The 11125-nt window shown below is 45.1% G+C and overlaps 1 pseudogene; it reads right to left on the reverse strand.

Annotated features, from left to right (window-relative positions):
• Window positions 1-331: 331 nt before the first annotated feature.
• LOC115111063 (uncharacterized) lies at window positions 332-10632 on the reverse strand (annotated as a pseudogene).
• Between the last annotated feature and the right edge of the window lie 493 nt (window positions 10633-11125).

Consider the following 11125-nt stretch of genomic DNA (forward strand, 5'->3'; position numbering starts at 1 on the left):
TTTTCACATTTTGTGTCACGAATCTACAGAGATCTGATCCCGATGCAGCTGCATCTCAGTGCTATAGGTGTCACTACAGACCCTGGTTCGGTCCCGGGCTGTACCACAACCGAATGTGAGAGGCTGGTCTGAGGGCTTGTAGGCGGCATTGTCACAGCATCATCGGACTGAGCTTATTGTCATTACAGGCAATCTCAATGCTGTGTGTTACAGGGAAGACATCCTCCTCCCTCATGTGGTACCCTTCCTGTAGGCTCATCCTGACATGACCCTCCAGCATGACAATGCCACCAGCCATACAAATCAAATCAAAGTTTATTTGTCACTTGCGCCGAATACAACAGGTGTAGAACTTACAGTGAAATGCTTACTTACAGGCTCTAACCAATAGTGCAGAAAAGGTATTAGGTGAACAATGGGTAGGTAAAGAAATAAAACAACAGTAAAAATACAGGCTATATACAGTAACGAGGCTACATACAAACACCGGTTAGTCAGGCTGATTGAGGTAGTATGTACATGTAGATATGGTTAAAGTGACTATGCATACATGATGAACAGAGAGTAGCAGTAGCGTAAAAGAGGGGTTGGCGGTTGGTGGGTGGCGGGACACAATGCAGATACCCCCTCAATTGGGACGATAACCGGGGCTATGTACATGAATGTATAGTTAAAGTGACTATTCAGATATGATATACAGAGAGTAGCAGCCGCGTAAAAAAGAGGGGGCGGGGAGAGGGGGGGGGCACACACTGCTCGTTCTGTGCGTGATTTCCTGCAAGACAGGAATGTCGTTCTGCCATGGCCAGCGAAGAGCCCGGATCTCAATCCCATTGAGCACGTCTGGGACCTGTTGGATCAGTGGGTGAGGGTGAGGGTTAGGGCCATTCCCCCAAGAAATGTCCGGAAACTTGCAGGTGCCTTGGTGGAAGAGTGGGGTAACATCTCACAGCAAGAATGGGCAAATCTGGTGCAGTCCATGAGGAGGAGGAGCACTGCAGTACTTAATGCAGCTGGTGGCCACACCAGATTCTGACTGTTACTTTTAATTTTGACCCCCTTTTGTTCAGGGACAAATTATTCAATTTCTGTTCGTCACATGTCTGTGGAGCTTGTTCAGTTTATGTCTCAGTTGTTGAATCTTGTTATGTTCATACAAATATCTTACACATGTTAAGTTTGCTGAAAATAAAAGCAGTTGATAGTGAGAGGACGTTTCTTTTTTTGCTGAGTTTATATATACAGTATATACACACACACACACACACACACACACACACACACACACACACACACACACACACACACACACACACACACACACACACACACACACACACACACACACACATTCTATTCTGACATTTCACATTCTTAAAATAAAGTGGTGATCCTAACTGACCTAAGACAGGGCATTTTTTACTAGGATTGAATCAAGAATTGTGAAAAACTGAGCGTAAATGTATTTGGCTAAGGTGTATGTAAACTTCTGACTTCAACTGTAGTGCACTATAAAGAGAATAGGGTGCGCCATTTGGGATGCAGCCTTAGTTTGGTTAGTTCCAGATACAGAAGCTCCCTAGTCGCTGTATCACCTGCCTCAAGCAGTTTCGGACTCTATGTTTCACATTGATCTACTCCATGCATGACCCAATTACAGTATTATATTGACCCCTTGTTCTCAGTCACATGCCAATCCATGTCTCCATCTCTCTGATCCAATTTCACCTAAATAACTGTCTATCTAATCAAAGTTCTGTTTGTATTGTGTGTTTATTCCTGAGGGGGAATCATTAGTTCTGTATGTTTATAGCCTTATAAACAAAGGAAATATCAAACCGACCCATTAAGCAAGATGACCACTTCTTTCAACTCCCCTACTAGTTCATCTCATCACCAGATTCTTCCATCACTTTCATATTCTTCTGCCTTTCATATTCAACCATGGTTCCATATCCCCCTCTCCGTCTTACACACTCAACACTTCAGAATGTTCTGCTTAGTGCCACCACCCAATGGTTTATGAGAGGTGCAATCGCACTCCAGCGCACTGTTTTTCCACAGTTTGAATATATCCCAGATGATGTGTTTTATGAATTGCCGTGTCAAAGTATGCAAGTGTTACCTAATTGCAGAGAGGGCGGAGAGATTGTAAAAACATAACTTTGTGTTAACTAGACCTTACTCTAATCTCCCTGATCCTTAACATAGCAGTAAGAAACTCAGGTATGAAGTAGACAACAAAGAAAGTAAAATCATACTATGAGTCTGTTTATTATTCCTCAGCCTTACTCCCTGTAGGATGTAGAGGGCCACAGCTGTCAGGCTGTCTGGTCCTTCTCTCTGAAACATGCCTCTAGCTCTTCTTGGTGCCCCTCGGGACTTTCTTCTTGGGTTGGTGGGCCTCGATCAGATGGATACTGCGACGCTTGATCTCCTCGCGGGACAGGGTGCAGTCCTCCTCCAGACTGCGGAACTGGAACGTGTCTGAGACGGAAGAAGGGAGCAGGTGATAGAGGAGCTATTAGACACAACAAACCAGAAAACACTATTAGCAAAGCACTAAACAGCCATTATGCAAACATGCAGGAATGGATACCAGCTGTTAATAAGCTGTTGTTTACAATAGACTTAAAGCCATGCAGAACAATACATCCAAGAAAAAAAACATACCTTCTGAGACGCTGTTGTACACTGGGCTGCTGGCCCTTTTGAAGTTTCTGGGCTCCATCATGATGCTCTGCTCCAGGAAGCTCCACACCTGAGGTGAGAGGGAAGAGACCTGAGGGGTGAGACCAGAGGGGACAGACCAGAGGGGAGAGACAAGAGGGGTGAGACCAGAGGGGAGAGACCAGAGGGGTGAGACCACAGGGGAGAGGGGTGAGACCAGAGGGGAGAGGGATGAGACCACAGGGGTAAGAACAGAGGGGAGAGTGGTGAGACCACAGGGGAGAGGGGTGAGACCACAGGGGAGAGGGGTGAGACCACAGGGGAGAGGGGTGAGACCACAGGGGAGAGGGGTAAGAACAGAGGGGAAAGGGGTGAGACTACAGGGGAGAATGGTGAGACAACAAGGGAGAGGGGTGAGACCAAAGAGGTGAGACCAGAGGGGAGAAGGGTGAGACCACAGGGGAGACGGATAAGGGATGAGAATGAACTGAGACCACAGTATCAGAGGTGAGACCAGAAAGAAAAAGTGAGAACTCGATCTTTGAGGGGAGAGTTGAGAGACTCTGAGAAGAGGTAGACAGAGATGAGAGCTAGGGGAGGACAATCAGAGCTAAGGAAGGAAATTAATCCAGTGTCACCTTCTCATGGTCGGCAGTGTTTTCCTCAGTCTTCTCTGAAGCTGTGGTCTGCAGTGTGAGCAGACGGACACCGATTTCCCTCAGCTTCTCGGTGGCATCCAGATGCCCCAACTGCCTGGGAGAGTCCTAAAGCAAGATAAAAACACTTGCTTTAGAATCCTCTCTATTCCTGAATAACATCACCAAGGGCTAGTTTCTATAATGAGAACAGTAGTGGTCCAAGAACAGAGCCTTGAGGAATGCCCAAACACATTTTCTGGCTGATAGGTGACCAGGGGATTGTTTTTCTTGGTGACCACGAAAGGGCCAGATGAGACTGAGCTGTCCATCTAAAATGACTACCATGACATGCACACAGCTAATCCTGAAGAACAGGTTGTTGACACCCTGCTCCACCCCATGCAGCACAGATTGGGCCTTGCCCAGCTTGGCTTCCCATTGGCTGCAACAATCCTCTTCCTGCTCAAGCTCCACCTGCATTTCCTCCTTCAGCTGCTCAAACCTTGAGAAAAACACAGAGGGTGAATCTCAATTGTGTTTCCTCGATTCCTCGCATGCCCTCTCCTCGCCTCCTTTTGCAAAACCCATTGGAGAAGAAGGTCTGAGGCCTGAGATCTGAAGGACCTTCAGATCTTCTCCTCTATTTCTATGGATGATACAGAAGTATTTTTTTTCTTCTGTGGATCGACTGTACCTGTCGGAACCGGGTCCGGCGCTGAACTTGAGTTGGGCGTACTGGAGCTCAAGGTTAGCCAGGGTCTCCATGCTCTTTCTGACCAGCTCCTCACACTGGGTTATCTGGGTGTGCAGCTGCTCCCTGGAGGCCAGCCATGTCTCCAGCTCCTAGACAGACAGGTGGAAAGGTAGACGACACATACTCAGCTCAGAGAGACAACCGGCACCAGTATTCCTAATATTGAGTTGCAGCCCCCTTTTGCACTCAGAACAGACTCAATTTATCGAGGCATGGACTCTACAAGGTATCGAAAGCCTTCCACAGGAATGCTGGCCCATGTTGACTCCAATGCTTCCCATGGTTGTGTCAAGTTGGCTGGATGTGCTGTCGGTGGTGGATCATTCTTGATACACTCGGGAAACTGTTGAGCGTGTAAAACCCAACAGCGTTGCAGTTCTTGACACACACAAACCGGTGTGCCTGGCATCTACTACCATACCCAGTTCAAAGGCACTTCAATCTTTTGTCTTGCACTTTCCCCCACTGAATGGCACAAATACACAATCCATGTCTCAATTGTCTCAAGGCTTAAAAATCCTTCTTTAACCTGTCCCCTCCCTTTCATCTACACTGATTGAAGTGAATTTAACATGTGACATCAATAAGGGATCATAGCTTTCACCTGGATTCCCCTGGTCAGCTATGAAAACCCAACTGACATTTACTCCTGAGGTACTGACCTGAGGTACTGACCCTCTATAACCACCTTGATTATCTATGAACGCTTGAACATCTTGGCCATGTACTCTTATAATCACCACCCGGCACAGCCAGAAGAGGACTGGCCACCTTTTAGAGCCTGGTGCCTCTCTAGCTTTCTTTCTAGGTTCCTGCCTTCCTAGGGAGTTTTTCCTAGCCAGTATGCTTCTACATCTGCATTGCTTCCTGTTTGGGGTTTTAAGATGGGTTTCTGTATAAGCACTTTGTGACATCTGCTGATGTAAAAAGGGCTTTGTAAATAAATCTGATTTGAATCAGTCTATGCCGTGGATAGAGCACATGTTCCTAATGTTATGTACACAGTGTATATATGCAGTTAAAGAAAATGACTTTTTACTCCAAACATTTTCCCCGACACCCAAAAGTACTCGTTACATTTTGAATGCTTAGCAAGACAGGAAAATGGTCCAATTCACACACCTAGCAAGAGACTATCCAAATCAAATCAAATCAAATCAAATTTTATTTGTCACATACACATGGTTAGCAGATGTTAATGCGAGTGTAGCGAAATGCTTGTGCTTCTAGTTCCGACAATGCAGTGATAACCAACAAGTAATCTAACTAACAATTCCAAAACTACTGTCTTATACCCAGTGTAAGGGGATAAGGAATATGTACATAAGGATATATGAATGAGTGATGGTACAGAGCAGCATACAGTAGATGGTATCGAGTACAGTATATACATATGAGATGAGTATGTAGACAAAGTAAACAAAGTGGCATAGTTAAAGTGGCTAGTGATACATGTATTACATAAGGATGCAGTCGATGATGTAGAGTACAGTATATACGTATGCATATGAGATGAATAATGTAGGGTAAGTAACATTATATAAGGTAGCATTGTTTAAAGTGGCTAGTGATATATTTACATCATTTCCCATCAATTCCCATTATTAAAGTGGCTGGAGTTGGGTCAGTGTCAATGACAGTGTGTTGGCAGCAGCCACTCAATGTTAGTGGTGGCTGTTTAACAGTCTGATGTTGAGATAGAAGCTGTTTTTCAGTCTCTCAGTCCCAGCTTTGATGCACCTGTACTGACCTCGCCTTCTGGATGATAGCGGGGTGAACAGGCAGTGGTTCGGGTGGTTGATGTCCTTGATGATCTTTATGGCCTTCCTGTAACATCGGGTGGTGTAGGTGTCCTGGAGGGCAGGTAGTTTGCCCCCGGTGGTGCGTTGTGCAGACCTCACTACCCTCTGGAGAGCCTTACGGTTGAGGGCGGAGCAGTTGCTGTACCAGGCGGTGATACAGCCCGCCAGGATGCTCTCGATTGTGCATCTGTAGAAGTTTGTGAGTGCTTTTGGTGACAAGCCAAATTTCTTCAGCCTCCTGAGGTTGAAGAGGCGCTGCTGCGCCTTCTTCACGACGCTGTCAGTGTGAGTGGACCAATTCAGTTTGTCTGTGATGTGTATGCCGAGGAACTTAAAACTTGCTACCCTCTCCACTACTGTTCCATCGATGTGGATAGGGGTGTTCCCTCTGCTGTTTCCTGAAGTCCACAATCATCTCCTTAGTTTTGTTGACGTTGAGTGTGAGGTTATTTTCCTGACACCACACTCCGAGGGCCCTCACCTCCTCCCTGTAGGCCGTCTCGTCGTTGTTGGTAATCAAGCCTACCACTGTTGTGTCGTCCGCAAACTTGATGATTGAGTTGGAGGCGTGCGTGGCCACGCAGTCGTGGGTGAACAGGGAGTACAGGAGAGGGCTCAGAACGCACCCTTGTGGGGCCCCGTGTTGAGGATCAGCGGGGAGGAGATGTTGTTGCCTACCCTCACCACCTGGGGGCGGCCCGTCAGGAAGTCCAGTACCCAGTTGCACAGGGCGGGGTCGAGACCCAGGGTCTCGAGCTTGATGACGAGCTTGGAGGGTACTATGGTGTTGAATGCCGAGCTGTAGTCGATGAACAGCATTCTCACATAGGTATTCCTCTTGTCCAGGTGGGTTAGGGCAGTGTGCAGTGTGGTTGAGATTGCATCGTCTGTGGACCTATTTGGGCGGTAAGCAAATTGGAGTGGGTCTAGGGTGTCAGGTAGGGTGGAGGTGATATGGTCCTTGACTAGTCTCTCAAAGCACTTCATGATGACGGAAGTGAGTGCTACGGGGCGGTAGTCGTTTAGCTCAGTTACCTTAGCTTTCTTGGGAACAGGAACAATGGTGGCCCTCTTGAAGCATGTGGGAACAGCAGACTGGTATAGGGATTGATTGAATATGTCCGTAAACACACCGGCCAGCTGGTCTGCGCATGCTCTGAGGGCGCGGCTGGGGATGCCGTCTGGGCCTGCAGCCTTGCGAGGGTTAACACGTTTAAATGTCTTACTCACCTCGGCTGCAGTGAAGGAGAGACCGCATGTTTTCGTTGCAGGCCGTGTCAGTGGCACTGTATTGTCCTCAAAGCGGGCAAAAAAGTTATTTAGTCTGCCTGGGAGCAAGACATCCTGGTCCGTGACTGGGCAAGACATCCCTGGTCATCCCTACTGCCTCTGATCTGGAGGACTCACTAAACACAAATGCTTAGTTTGTAAATTATGTCTGAGTGTTGGCTGCCGGTAAATAAATAAAATAGTTTGCTTAATACAAGGAATGTGAAATTGTTTATACTTTTACTTTGATACTTCAGTATATTTGAGCAATTACATTTACTTTTGATACTTCAGTACATTTGAAACCAAATACTTTTAGACTTTCACTCAAGTAGTGTTTTGCTCGGTGACTCACTTTCACTTGAGTCATTTTCTATTAAAAAGGTATCTTTACTTTTACTCAAGTATGACAGTTGGGTACTTCTTCCACCACTGGCAACGTGTGGATGACCTTTTTGTTCAGCGAGACTGTCGGGTCAGGTACCAGGCCTAGGGTGTGTTTGAATACCTTTTGTATTTTCTGTAATGTCAAACCTACCGTAAGTGCTCCAATATATTACATTTAATGAAAACTACAACACCCCAGTGTGGTTAGACATTACTGCAACATAACTCAACAAAATGAAACAACTACATCAATGTGTCATGGGAAATAACAAAGGGCTGTTTGCAACAGTGGCTTATATTAAACCGTTAGATTAATGATAGGCAACACGTTGCTTATTAGAAGTTGTGTATATAGTAGGGCTAAATGATCCACGTGGGCCACCATACCTGCAGATCAGTGCAGCTGAGGGCTTCTCTCAGAGCATCAATATCCTCCGCCAGTTTGAAGACGGACTGTGTCGTAATGGGGGCCGCGACGGTCTGCTGGGCTGCACGGGGAGAACACAACACAGGCACACATCATTTCAGCATCAATCCCAATGCAGAACATGGGGAAATACAATGTGAGCACCTGAAAACCGGCAACACGATGAATATGGATATCATTACATATTGCCTTTGCTCATGCAAAGTTCTGTATGATTCAGAATACTACTGTCTTCAAGATAGAGTACTATTTGGACATCGGCGAACTGATATTTACTGTATTTAATACATAAGTGTCTGTGGTGTAAGATCATCTGATGTAATACCTCTGATAGGGGCTGTATCTTCAGCCAGTCCTTCTCTGGTAGACGACCCTCTCCAACCCTATAAAACAACAACACTCACTGACTGCAATAGGCATTTAAGTGTCCCTCTTGACTAACATGTTCACTTTCAATCTTTTCTTACATTCTCCTGTTCTCTCGCTGTTTCCCACAGGTCCATCCCTCTCACTCTTTATTTGTCTCTCTCTCTCTTTGTTTCTCTGTTCCACACAGGCCCATCCCTCTCTTTCCCTTTCCCTCCCTATTTCTCTCTTCCTCCATCTCACCCTCTGTCTCTCCCTCCAGCTCCCCCTCCGTCTCTCAATTCCATCTCTTCCTCTCTCACCTGCTCTTTCAACTTCTGAGCTACTCTGCTGCTCCGTCACTCTCCCTCCCTCTCTCTCTCCAGCCGACCCTCCACCTCCTTCTCTTTCGCTCCCCTCCTTTCAGTCAACTCTTTCTCCATCATTCTGCGTTCCACCATTAGCTGCCTCTCCACAGGAACCAGCTGACTCTGGTGGCAAAAAAACAGACAGACAGACACGTCATACAATTGTAGTGGGAAAATACATACTGGAATTCATGACGAGTCATGGCTGGTATTCAGATGAGCCTGACCTTCTTTCTCTTATTTTCTTCCCAATCATACAAAGACATGTAGCCAATGTGTGTAATAAAATTGATAGCATTTACAAGTAAACAGCACACAATGGGCAAGTGGGAGCTAAAAGTTAACGGCCCCCCAGATTTGCCTTACCTTAGTGCAGTCCACTGCAGCCACTGCGGTGTAAGACATGTGCGCCACCTTTCCTAGCTCTGACTGCCCGCCGACCACTGAGTTCTGCAGCTGATCCAGAGCCATGGGCATCTCACACACCTCCTGAACCAGGAACAAATGACCCAAACACGGGTCACAGTGGAACTAGATTTGTCTGCTTCCCAAATGGATTATATTCCCTATATAGTGCACTACTTTTGACCAGGGCTCATAGGGCTCTTGTCAAAAGTAGTGGGGTCCCATTTGAGAAACAACTCTGCCAGTCCTACATAGTCACACTAACTGCAGCATATCTCCCAAGGGAGACTTGAATTCAATGTTGACAATTTAATTCGATTTAATGTCCACAAAGAAGGGCTGATATCTGTGAATGTGTAAGTGTTGCACACCCGATGTAGGTGGTCGCAGACTCGCAGGTAGGTTTTTTGAATCCTCTCAGCCTCTGTAATTTTGATGGTCATCTTTTCTAGGTTATTCTCCAGCTGTCTCACACGCTACCAGGGGACAATAGAACAGAAACGTCAACACACAAGAAAAATCTTAAACATGATGTCTAGGATCTAGGATCCAAGCTTTTAAACTGCTCAGTCTCAGACTGAGCAATTTAAAAGCTTGGATCCTAGATCCTAGACATCATTCACTTGAGTCTTGTAATAAGTCAAGGTCACTCAATGTCAACTTTAAGCACCATGGACAAGGCCATTCTCACACTAACTCCACTAAGCAGTCAAAACTGTGTGTGGTGCTGTCCATGGTTCTGAAAGTTCACACTGCTTTCTTCCACAGTAGGTTTTTGGGAACAATTGAGTCTGTGAGATGCTAGCTCTTTAAAGGGGATGTCGCAAATGGCACCCTGTCCCCTATATAGTGTCACCTGGTCGTAGTGCTGCTCGTCATCATCCAATATGGAGTCCAGCTCCAGGACCTTCATGTCCGGCTCCATCTCCAGCAGCTGTGACTCCTTGGCCCTGACAGCAAACCACAGCCTGTTGTGCTGCTCTATCAGACTACACTGTCGACACTTCTCCCGCTCCACAACACTCTACACACACACACACACACACACACACGCTGGCATATTATATACAAGTTGACGTGTACAACTGGGCTATTAAAAAAATTAGATGCCTTCACAAAGCTAATATTGTCTATGCACGGGTTACTACAAGCTTGCCACCTCTCTCTCTGCCTGAGCTCAAGTTATGTAGGCCTACCTCCTTTGATGGTCCAGGCTTGGGCAGTGACCTGCCCAGGGTGCATCTACCTTGTGGAGCTTTCTGATCATTCTCTAAGATCTCCTTTGCAGCATGGTACTCTGCCTGGGTCTGCAGCTCTGAACCCAGGTGGATATCAAACAACATACACAAGAGGGGTGATAAATACAATCACTGCAATCTATAGAGCATTTCATGGGCAACATAGTACATTTTATGTGTCATATATTCTGCAATACAATTATGTCAAGATGTGACTGATAGCCATTCTCTCTCATATACATATATATATATACAGTGGGGCAAAAAAGTATTTAGTCAGCCACCAATTGTGCAAGTTCTCCCACTTAAAAATATGAGAGAGGCCTGTAATTTTCATCATAGGTACACTTCAACTATGACAGACAAAATGAGAAAAAAAAATCTGGAAAATCACATTGTAGGATTTTTAATGAAAATCACATTAATTATATGTGTATATATATATATATATATATATATATATAATATATATATATATGTGTGTATGTATGTATATATATATCTATATATATCTATACATACATTTATATATACATATACACACATATATACATACATATATATATACACACATATATATATATATACATATATATATACATACATATATATATATATACATACATTTATATATATACATACATTTATATATATATATACAGTTGAAGTCGGAACTTTACATACCCTTAGGTTGGAGTCATTTAAAATCATTTTTCAACCACTCCACAAAATTACTTGTGTCAAGAAAAAGGTAGATGTCCTAGCCGACTTGGCAAAATTATAGTTAAAGTATTGGTTCAACTGATCGGATCCAATGCATTA

The sequence above is a fragment of the Oncorhynchus nerka genome, linkage group LG27, assembly GCF_034236695.1.
Source record: "Oncorhynchus nerka isolate Pitt River linkage group LG27, Oner_Uvic_2.0, whole genome shotgun sequence".
Taxonomy (NCBI): domain Eukaryota; kingdom Metazoa; phylum Chordata; class Actinopteri; order Salmoniformes; family Salmonidae; genus Oncorhynchus; species Oncorhynchus nerka.